At 36.5% G+C, this 9,052-nt stretch overlaps 1 long non-coding RNA gene across 1 annotated transcript; it reads left to right on the top strand.

Moving 5' to 3' along the window:
• Positions 1-304: 304 nt before the first annotated feature.
• LOC128239382 (uncharacterized) lies at positions 305-9,052 on the top strand. The gene is made up of 4 exons (XR_008261870.1): positions 305-399; positions 1,213-1,356; positions 1,587-1,788; positions 2,075-9,052. It is a non-coding gene; the product is annotated as an uncharacterized LOC128239382 (long non-coding RNA).

The following is a 9,052-nucleotide window of genomic DNA, read 5'->3' on the forward strand; positions in this document are numbered from 1 at the left end:
ATTTGCAGCACTATTTTCGGCGTTTACTTTAAAACTGCAGTACTTAACACATTAACGGCTCTAAAAAATTAGGTGTGAACAACATAATACCAATCGACATTCCATAGGCACACATCCTTTTAAAAGTAGGCCGAAAAGGACTAGGCCGATTTGGACCAGGCCGAAAAGGTAATTGGGCCGAGTTGACCCGACACCATTCAGGATACAGTGTTGATTTTGACAAACGACAAGACGGATTTTAGCAGGTGCCCGATTGTAAAATAACGTCATGGATATCTGTGTAGTTGTTTATTTACTTGGTTTACAACTACATGGCGCTGAGCTGTAACTTAGAGGATGTTTTCAAAGAAATCAAACTGTCGGAACTGAGAGATAATGTGCAGTATGTGACAGAATCAGGTTCAAAGAACTTTGGAAATAACAGTATTGAGCATTTTCTATTTAATATGTGCCATACACCTGGGAACAATAATTATCCTACTGGCGTACACTAAGCTAAGGGATGATAAAATACATTTAAAGGAAATGTAGTTAGACAACATGCTTTTATCTCTATACTGGTGACCATAGCTAGAATTCACATTCAAAAGCACTAGTTTGACAACTGGCCATATCTCTATACTGGTGTTCATAGTTGACTCAACTTGAGGGACCCATTATAAAGCACTGTAGTTTGACAACTGGCCATATATCTCTATAGTACTGGTGTTCATAGTTGAGGGACCCGTTCTAAAACACTTTCGTTAGACAACTGGCAATATATCTCCACTCTCTACTTGTGTCCATAGTATTGGGACCCGTTAAGGCGTTATAAAGCACTGTAGTTAGACAACTGGCCATATATCTCTATACTTGTGTCCATAGTATTGGGACCCGTTCTAAAGCACTGTAGTTTGACAACTGGCCATATATCTCGATCTATACTGGTGTTCATTGTAGAGGGACCCGTTCTAGAGCACTGTAGTTTGACAACTGGCCATATATCTCTAGTCTATTCTGGTGTTAAAAGTTGAGGGACCTATTCTAAAGCACTGTTGTTTGACAACAGGCCAGATATCTCTGTATACAGTTAATCAGAGTTGAGGGACATGTTCTAAAGCACTGTAGTTTGACAGTTGACCATATATCTCTATACTGGTGATATCTCTATATAGGTGACTTTCTTATGTACTCTAGGAAGTCAATTGACTGATTTTCATTTTTTTTAAATAGAATTGGACCAAAAAGACACTAGAAGCACACAAGCACAAAATGGCCACCACCACCATCACCATAAAGTGTGTGCTGTCTGTCTACACCAGCTTGCTTCTGGAATGTAGAAGAGTTCAAGAACGAACCATGTTGAAAAGCCAACTGGTAAGACTGTGCTTTGTGTTTGTAATTTTGTATGATTCCACAATTATTGTTTCTGCCACGCTTAAAAGAAATGTCCATACACAAGTACAGGTCTAATACACAAGTACAGAATTGAAATAAAAACAATGATTTAAAGAGCATTGAGTTGATGAGTGAGAACAAAAATGATATACCCGTGTACATGTTTAATAAACAATGCATCTTATACTATGAATAATTAATGCTATTAGGAGCTGGTCATGGACCTTTGCCTGACCTGCCATTCATCCAGAGCCTGCCTCAGTGGTGGTAGGACCAACAGTTGACCACACACATTGAGTCCATGATCTCAGTAGCAGCCATGACAACATCTACAGACTGACACCTGCAGTAGGCCTATGGATCCATACAATCTGCACCTCTCACCTTGAAGTCCTCAGCATCAACATTTCTGTAATTAAAACTAAAAATAATAACCTTTTTAAACATAGTTATAAATAATTATATACAGACAAAGTAAATTTTATCATTTGTTTCATGAATGTGTTTTCTTTGAAATGCTGTAAAAGCCATAAAGCTTTCATGAATCATGCCTGTAAAATTACTGTTAATGATAGTCTGTTTAATAATTAAATTATATATGGGCAACATTTAATGTATCATCACTTTAGGTAAAAAAAATATATAAAAAGTCACTGCGAATGTAAACAATTTTCAAATATGTACATTGAAATTGCAGGCTGTCAGTTTGAAACATCTCAACTCAGAAGGAAGTGAATGAATCCCCAGGATTGTTCCTCAGGAAAATCTCTTCAACAGGCTGTTGACAGTTTGCAAGCTCTTTGGATGGAATTACCTTAGCTTGGGATACAGAGAATCTGTGATATGAAAGACCTCTTTTGGGCTGCTTTGTGTTATTGATTTATTGACCTTAAATGTATTTATGCCCCCTTTTGAAAAAAGTGGGGTATATTGTTTTGCACATGTCGGTCGGTCGGTCGGTCTGTCTGTCTGTCGGTCGGTCGGTCGGTCGGTCGGAATACCAAATGGTTTCCGATCAATAACTTGAGAACGCTTTGACCGAGGGACCTCATACTTGGTATGTGTATTGGTCATCACCAGCAGATGAACCCTATTGATTTTGAGGTCAGTGGGTCAAAGGTCAAGGTCAGTGTGACCTTTACATGAAAAACGGTTTCCGATCAATAACTTGAGAACGCTTTGACCCAGGAACCTCATACTTGGTAGGTGTATTGGTCATGACCAGCAGATGAACCCTATTGATTTTGAGGTCAGTGGGTCAAAGGTCAAGGTCAGTGTGACCTTAACATGAAAAACGGTTTCCGATCAATAACTTGAGAACGCTTTGACCCAGGGACCTCATACTAGGTAGGCTTATTGGTCATGACCAGCAGATGAACCCTATTGATTTTGAGGTCAGTGGGTCAAAGGTCAAGGTCAGTGTGACCTTTACATGAAAAACGGTTTCCGATCAATAACTTGAGAACGCTTTGACCCAGGAACCTCATACTTGGTAGGTGTATTGGTCATGACCAGCAGATGAACCCTATTGATTTTGAGGTCAAAGGTCAAGGTCAGTGTGACCTTAACATGAAAAACGGTTTCCGATCAATAACTTGAGAACGCTTTGACCCAGGGACCTCATACTAGGTAGGCTTATTGGTCATGACCAGCAGATGAACCCTATTGATTTTGAGGTCAGTGGGTCAAAGGTCAAGGTCAGTGTGACTGTAAGCTGAAAAAAGGTTTTCTGATTGTCCATATTTTATTTTCTTATATAGTAGACAGTAGAAATTTATATGTCACTAAATGCATGAGTTGAAGTATCAGTTTTCAGTGAACATCTAGTTTAATTATGCCCCCCTTCGAAGCAGAGGGGTTATATAATTGCTTTGCACATGTCGGTCGGTCTGTTGGAAGACCAAAGCTTGTCCGAGTGATAACTCAACAATTCCCGGACCTATGGTCATCAAACTTGACATGAAGATTAGGTATGACCAGTAGATGACCTGCCTCATATGCATCCAATGACAAATCAGCTGTCATTTCAGTCCATGCATATTTCATTCAATTGTCCAAATATTTCTGGCAACTTGGCGCTCAGGGGGCATAATGTTTGACAAACATCTCTTGTTTATATTTATTTTGCCACTATTGTAAAAAATGGGCATATACACTAGCATATATATGTTTGCAAACAGACACATTTTATTTTTTAAATAACTTAAAAATACATTTTGTAGGTTAACCTTAGACCATGAAACATTAATTCAAAGTTTCAAAGTTTATTCATACACTCAATGCAAACAGAGTTTACAAACATGAGGCTATTATAAGTGCAAAGTATAACGAGGCTTTATGCAGGCACATAGTGAATACATATATGGAAACAAAGTGTACAATGAGGTTAAAGTTGTCTGAAGGGAATTATACATTGAGTTTCAAATTACAAATAGAACTACAATTATCAATAATCTGAGTCAAAATTATGTCAAGTTTAATCATTTTAAAACAGAAAAATCAACATTATGCCATTAATGGTAGGATATCTTTGACCAGAACATGACCAGTATTGTATTTTGAGTTTTTTGGTCAAAGGTGAAGGTCATGGCAAACAGTGGTTATTCTGCACAATAACCCTGAATTCTTAGACCTAAGACCATTAATATTTATACTCCAATGCATAAGTAACCGGGTCCTGCTGAAATTCAGCTAGAGCTTATTAATTAGCAAGTTTTGCAAATCATTATTTGTGTATGTAACTATAAATACTGATAGGCTTTGTGTTAAAAACTTGACCATCACAAATAAGGGTCATTTTTGATCTTACCTTGTTTCAGCCTTGGCATTTTTTTAACTCTTTTTACAGCAATCAGGAACAAAGTTTTGTGTTGTTGACTTTAAGAACATACATTACAGCTGCACTCTACAGTTTTTACATTATTTTACATGTTTTGTCTCAGAAACATCCTTCAATTCAAATAATTTAAGATTAAACAATAGAACAGATCTCAATTGTGTGAAAAACTGCTGAAAAAAATAATTTTCTTAAAGCGTAAGTAACTCTTGTAGCCATAAAACATCGATTTCCAATTGGAAATTAAAAAAACAACACAATCTGATCTTTTGTCAGCAGTCATATATATAATTATCACTGTTTCCAGACATCTAGCACAAAATACCTCATTCCAAGACAAAAAAGATGTCAAATCGGTCTATCCGGCTGTGAGAGAGCAGCTTTAAACAGAGACTATATGATATATTAGGTTTCAGAGCCAATGTTTTTGCATAATTATATAATCAGTTTTCCATTAACATGATATTAAACCTGTTAAATTTTTTCAAAGTTTCGTAAAACATTTGATGGATTTAGAAATAAAACTTATTTGAAAGTTGATTTTGTTAGGAATAATGTACTGAAAATTTGGTACAAATGTGTAGGACTGATATTAATGTTCAAGGGGATGGTGTTGTTGTGTCACTGGTTAAGGTTACATCAATCATTCAGTATTATAAAAAATGTTTGCATAATAACTTAGAGTTATTAACAGAGTTATTTGTTTGAGGACCTTGTAACTTTGTGCTAGTTTGCACTAAAACAGCATACAACCACTAGCCGATTCAGTGGGGGTACTTATTATGTCAATATCGAAAGGTAATAAAATAGGCTAAATATGCACCATTTCAATCGTGATTTGTTTAAAATTTCCCTGAACCCCACTGCAAACATTTAAAGCTGTATCATTTTCGTCTCTGAGGGATGGGCGTGTGTCAAAAGATTGCGCCCTTAATCATCACCCTCCTGCATCAATTCCTGCTTGTTTTGAAACCAGTTGATCAAAGTCACTGTTAATGCTATAAGTAAAACATTCTTTTTGTTTTATATCTCAGACAGTTAATACGTTTTTAGTATATTTGACTTGACCAGTCGATTATCCTTTATGATCATTAGGTCAAAAGTAAATATTACAGTCATTGCTGATATATACCTTCTTTAATCTAGCACAATGTCTTTAAACATCTTTTGTTTAAATGATTTATTTGTTTAATGATAGCATGTACTATTGCATTGTGCATTAGTTGATTGGAGTTTGTGTTCAATGTGCGTAAATTAGCACAAGTATCTTTTTAACTAAAATACCATTATGTACAGATGTATTCTCTTGCTTTTTAACCACATTATTTGCAAGATATTTGCATATACTGACAGGTATTGGTCTTAATTAGTTAAATGAACAATAAAAGGTTACAATGCAGTCATATTTGACTAACTTTTAAAATACCCAACTGTGTGAAATTTTTGTTAGTTTGTTTCCATTAACCTGGCTGATCACTATTATTTCCACGGACCCTACACCTTTTGCTGTAGTGTGTATTTGTTTTCTTAATTTCCTAAAAATGTGCTTTTTTGGTGAACATGTTAAATTTTGACCATGTTAAGCTTGACTATTGGAAGAATAAGGAGGCTTTACTACTTGACCCAGTGTCGCTGTTGACGTCCGGTTCAAGGTTTGAGGCAAGTTGGCATTTTCACTTAAAATCCAATAACCTTTACACAGTTGTTCAGGACCATCACACAATGCCATGTTATCTTTAATACAAAAATTATGGCCTCTGACTTAGGAACTTACTTTAAAGTTTTAAGGCACATTGTGTAAGGTTACAGTTTTAGGGCAATTTGGGATTTTTATAAATTACTTCTATACATTTCATTCAATTGTCTTAATACTTCACACAATTATTGAAGACACTTACAATTGGGTTAGATAAGTCTATATTATCCCTAAATGATTTTTTATGCCCCCACAAAGTGGCGGCATATAGGGTTGCCCTTGTCCGTACGTACGTCTGTCCGTACGTACGTACGTACGTACGTCCGTACGTCCCGAAGATTGTTTCCGATCTAATTCTTGAAAACCGTTTGTCCAATCCTCACCAAACTTCAAACACATGTTTGTGACCATAATATCTTGATCAAGTTCGATAGTCATGGAAATCGCTTCAGTCATTTAGGAGTTACGGCCCTTTTTTGCCAAAAATTCCCGAAGATTGTTTCCGATCTAATTCTTGAAAACCGTTTGTCCAATCCTCACCAAACTTTAAACACATGTTTGTGACCATAATATCTTGATCAAGTTCGATAGTCATGGAAATCGCTTTAGTCATTTAGGAGTTACGGCCCTTTTTTGCCAAAAATACTTCAAAAATATATGTTTCCAATCTAATTCTTGAAAAGTATGTGTCCAATCCTCACCAAACTTTACATACATGATTGTGACCATAATATCTTGATCAAGTTCGATAGCCAAGGAAATCGCTTTTGTCATTTAGGAGTTACGGCCCTTTATTTGCAAAAAAAGACTTGAAAAATACGTCCCGAAGATTGTTTCCGATCTAATTCTTGAAAACTGTTTGTCCAATCCTCACCAAACTTTTAACACATGTTTGTGACCATAATATCTTGATCAAGTTCGATAGCCATGGAAATCACCTTAATCATTTAGGAGTTAGGGCCCTCAGATTATCCTGAATAATCATTATGGCTTATTTTCTGTGACAAAAAATCGAAGTGGGGGCATCCGTGTCCTATGGACACATTTCTAGTTTTTCCTTGATTGACTTTTGTACGTTTTTATTATGCCCCCTTTTGAAAAAAGTGGGGTATATTGTTTTGCACATGTCGGTCGGTCGGTCGGTCTGTCTGTCGGTCGGTCGGAATACCAAATGGTTTCCGATCAATAACTTGAGAACGCTTTGACCGAGGGACCTCATACTTGGTATGTGTATTGGTCATCACCAGCAGATGAACCCTATTGATTTTGAGGTCAGTGGGTCAAAGGTCAAGGTCAGTGTGACCTTTACATGAAAAACTGTTTCCGATCAATAACTTGAGAACGCTTTGACCCAGGAACCTCATACTTGGTAGGTGTATTGGTCATGACCAGCAGATGAACCCTATTGATTTTGAGGTCAGTGGGTCAAAGGTCAAGGTCAGTGTGACCTTAACATGAAAAACGGTTTCCGATCAATAACTTGAGAACGCTTTGACCCAGGGACCTCATACTAGGTAGGCTTATTGGTCATGACCAGCAGATGAACCCTATTGATTTTGAGGTCAGTGGGTCAAAGGTCAAGGTCAGTGTGACCTTAACATGAAAAACGGTTTCCGATCAATAACTTGAGAACGCTTTGACCCAGGAACCTCATACTTGGTAGGTGTATTGGTCATGACCAGCAGATGAACCCTATTGATTTTGAGGTCAGTGGGTCAAAGGTCAAGGTCAGTGTGACTGTAAGCTGAAAAAAGGTTTTCTGATTGTCCATATTTTATTTTCTTATATAGTAGACAGTAGAAATTTATATGTCACTAAATGCATGAGTTGAAGTATCAGTTTTCAGTGAACATCTAGTTTAATTATGCCCCCCTTCGAAGCAGAGGGGTTATATAATTGCTTTGCACATGTCGGTCGGTCTGTTGGAAGACCAAAGCTTGTCCGAGTGATAACTCAACAATTCCCGGACCTATGGTCATCAAACTTGACATGAAGATTAGGTATGACCAGTAGATGACCTGCCTCATATGCATCCAATGACAAATCAGCTGTCATTTCAGTCCATGCATATTTCATTCAATTGTCCAAATATTTCTGGCAACTTGGCGCTCAGGGGGCATAATGTTTGACAAACATCTCTTGTTCCTTTTGATAGGCACATTTTATATTTGTAACCAGGTTTTCACTGTGAAGTGAAACCTGGTTATAACAATGATATTGTTTTGTGGGCTGGTCAGCAGAAGGGCAGCATCAAATACATCTATGGTACCTTATAATTTTAGTTAAGTTTGACAGAGAGTGACCAAATTTGGTATATTGGTAGAGTTTATTGAGATTTTACATGGGATTACATTTGCGACTCCTAGGATCAAGGTCAAGGTCACTGTTAATATAAATAGAAAAATGGTTAGTACCGAATAACTATTTAACGTTGACATATTGTGACCAAACTTAGTATATAGGAAGAGCTTATAGAGACCTCTCGTGGGATTGCATTTGGGGCCCATAGGATCAAGGTCACCATTACAAAAACAAAAAAAAACTATTGAAACCTAATCACTCAACAAAGGGTTAATTAATTATGTTTGTCTGTCAATCATTGAAAACCTGTTTTTGTTGCATTGCAGTATTTCTTGCTTACTTTTAATTTTGACTATTTTATATTGCATTTGACAGCCACATATTACATCATTATTGTATTAATTTCTAAGACAAAGCGGCATATAGTTGAGGGCACTGTCCTTTGACAGCTCTTGTTTATCTTAAAAAAATACAATGGTGATATACCCTGGTATAGGAAGTTTGGGTACAGAATCCCGTTCTAAAAATAAAATAGAAAAAAGCATATTGACCTACCCTATTTATTTTGGAGAAGTTAGTTGAAACAAAAACTTTTTTGACCATTTATATTAAATATTGTATCCCTAAGATTTTTGCTTAAAGCTCCATGTATCCAATAAGGTAACTGTTGTTCTCAAATGTAATAGCTTTCGCCTATAAACTTTCAATAGTTCATTGGAACCAGTAGGTTCATCAAGATGCATCTCTGTTCATGTAGCCCAGTCCAGAACATTTATCACACTGCTGTGTCAGCACTTTTTTGAATGGATTTTTTTATTTTCATATATATATTATGATTTCAA

Source organism: Mya arenaria, chromosome 6 (genome assembly GCF_026914265.1).
Source record: "Mya arenaria isolate MELC-2E11 chromosome 6, ASM2691426v1".
In the NCBI taxonomy this organism is placed as follows: Eukaryota; Metazoa; Mollusca; class Bivalvia; order Myida; family Myidae; genus Mya; species Mya arenaria.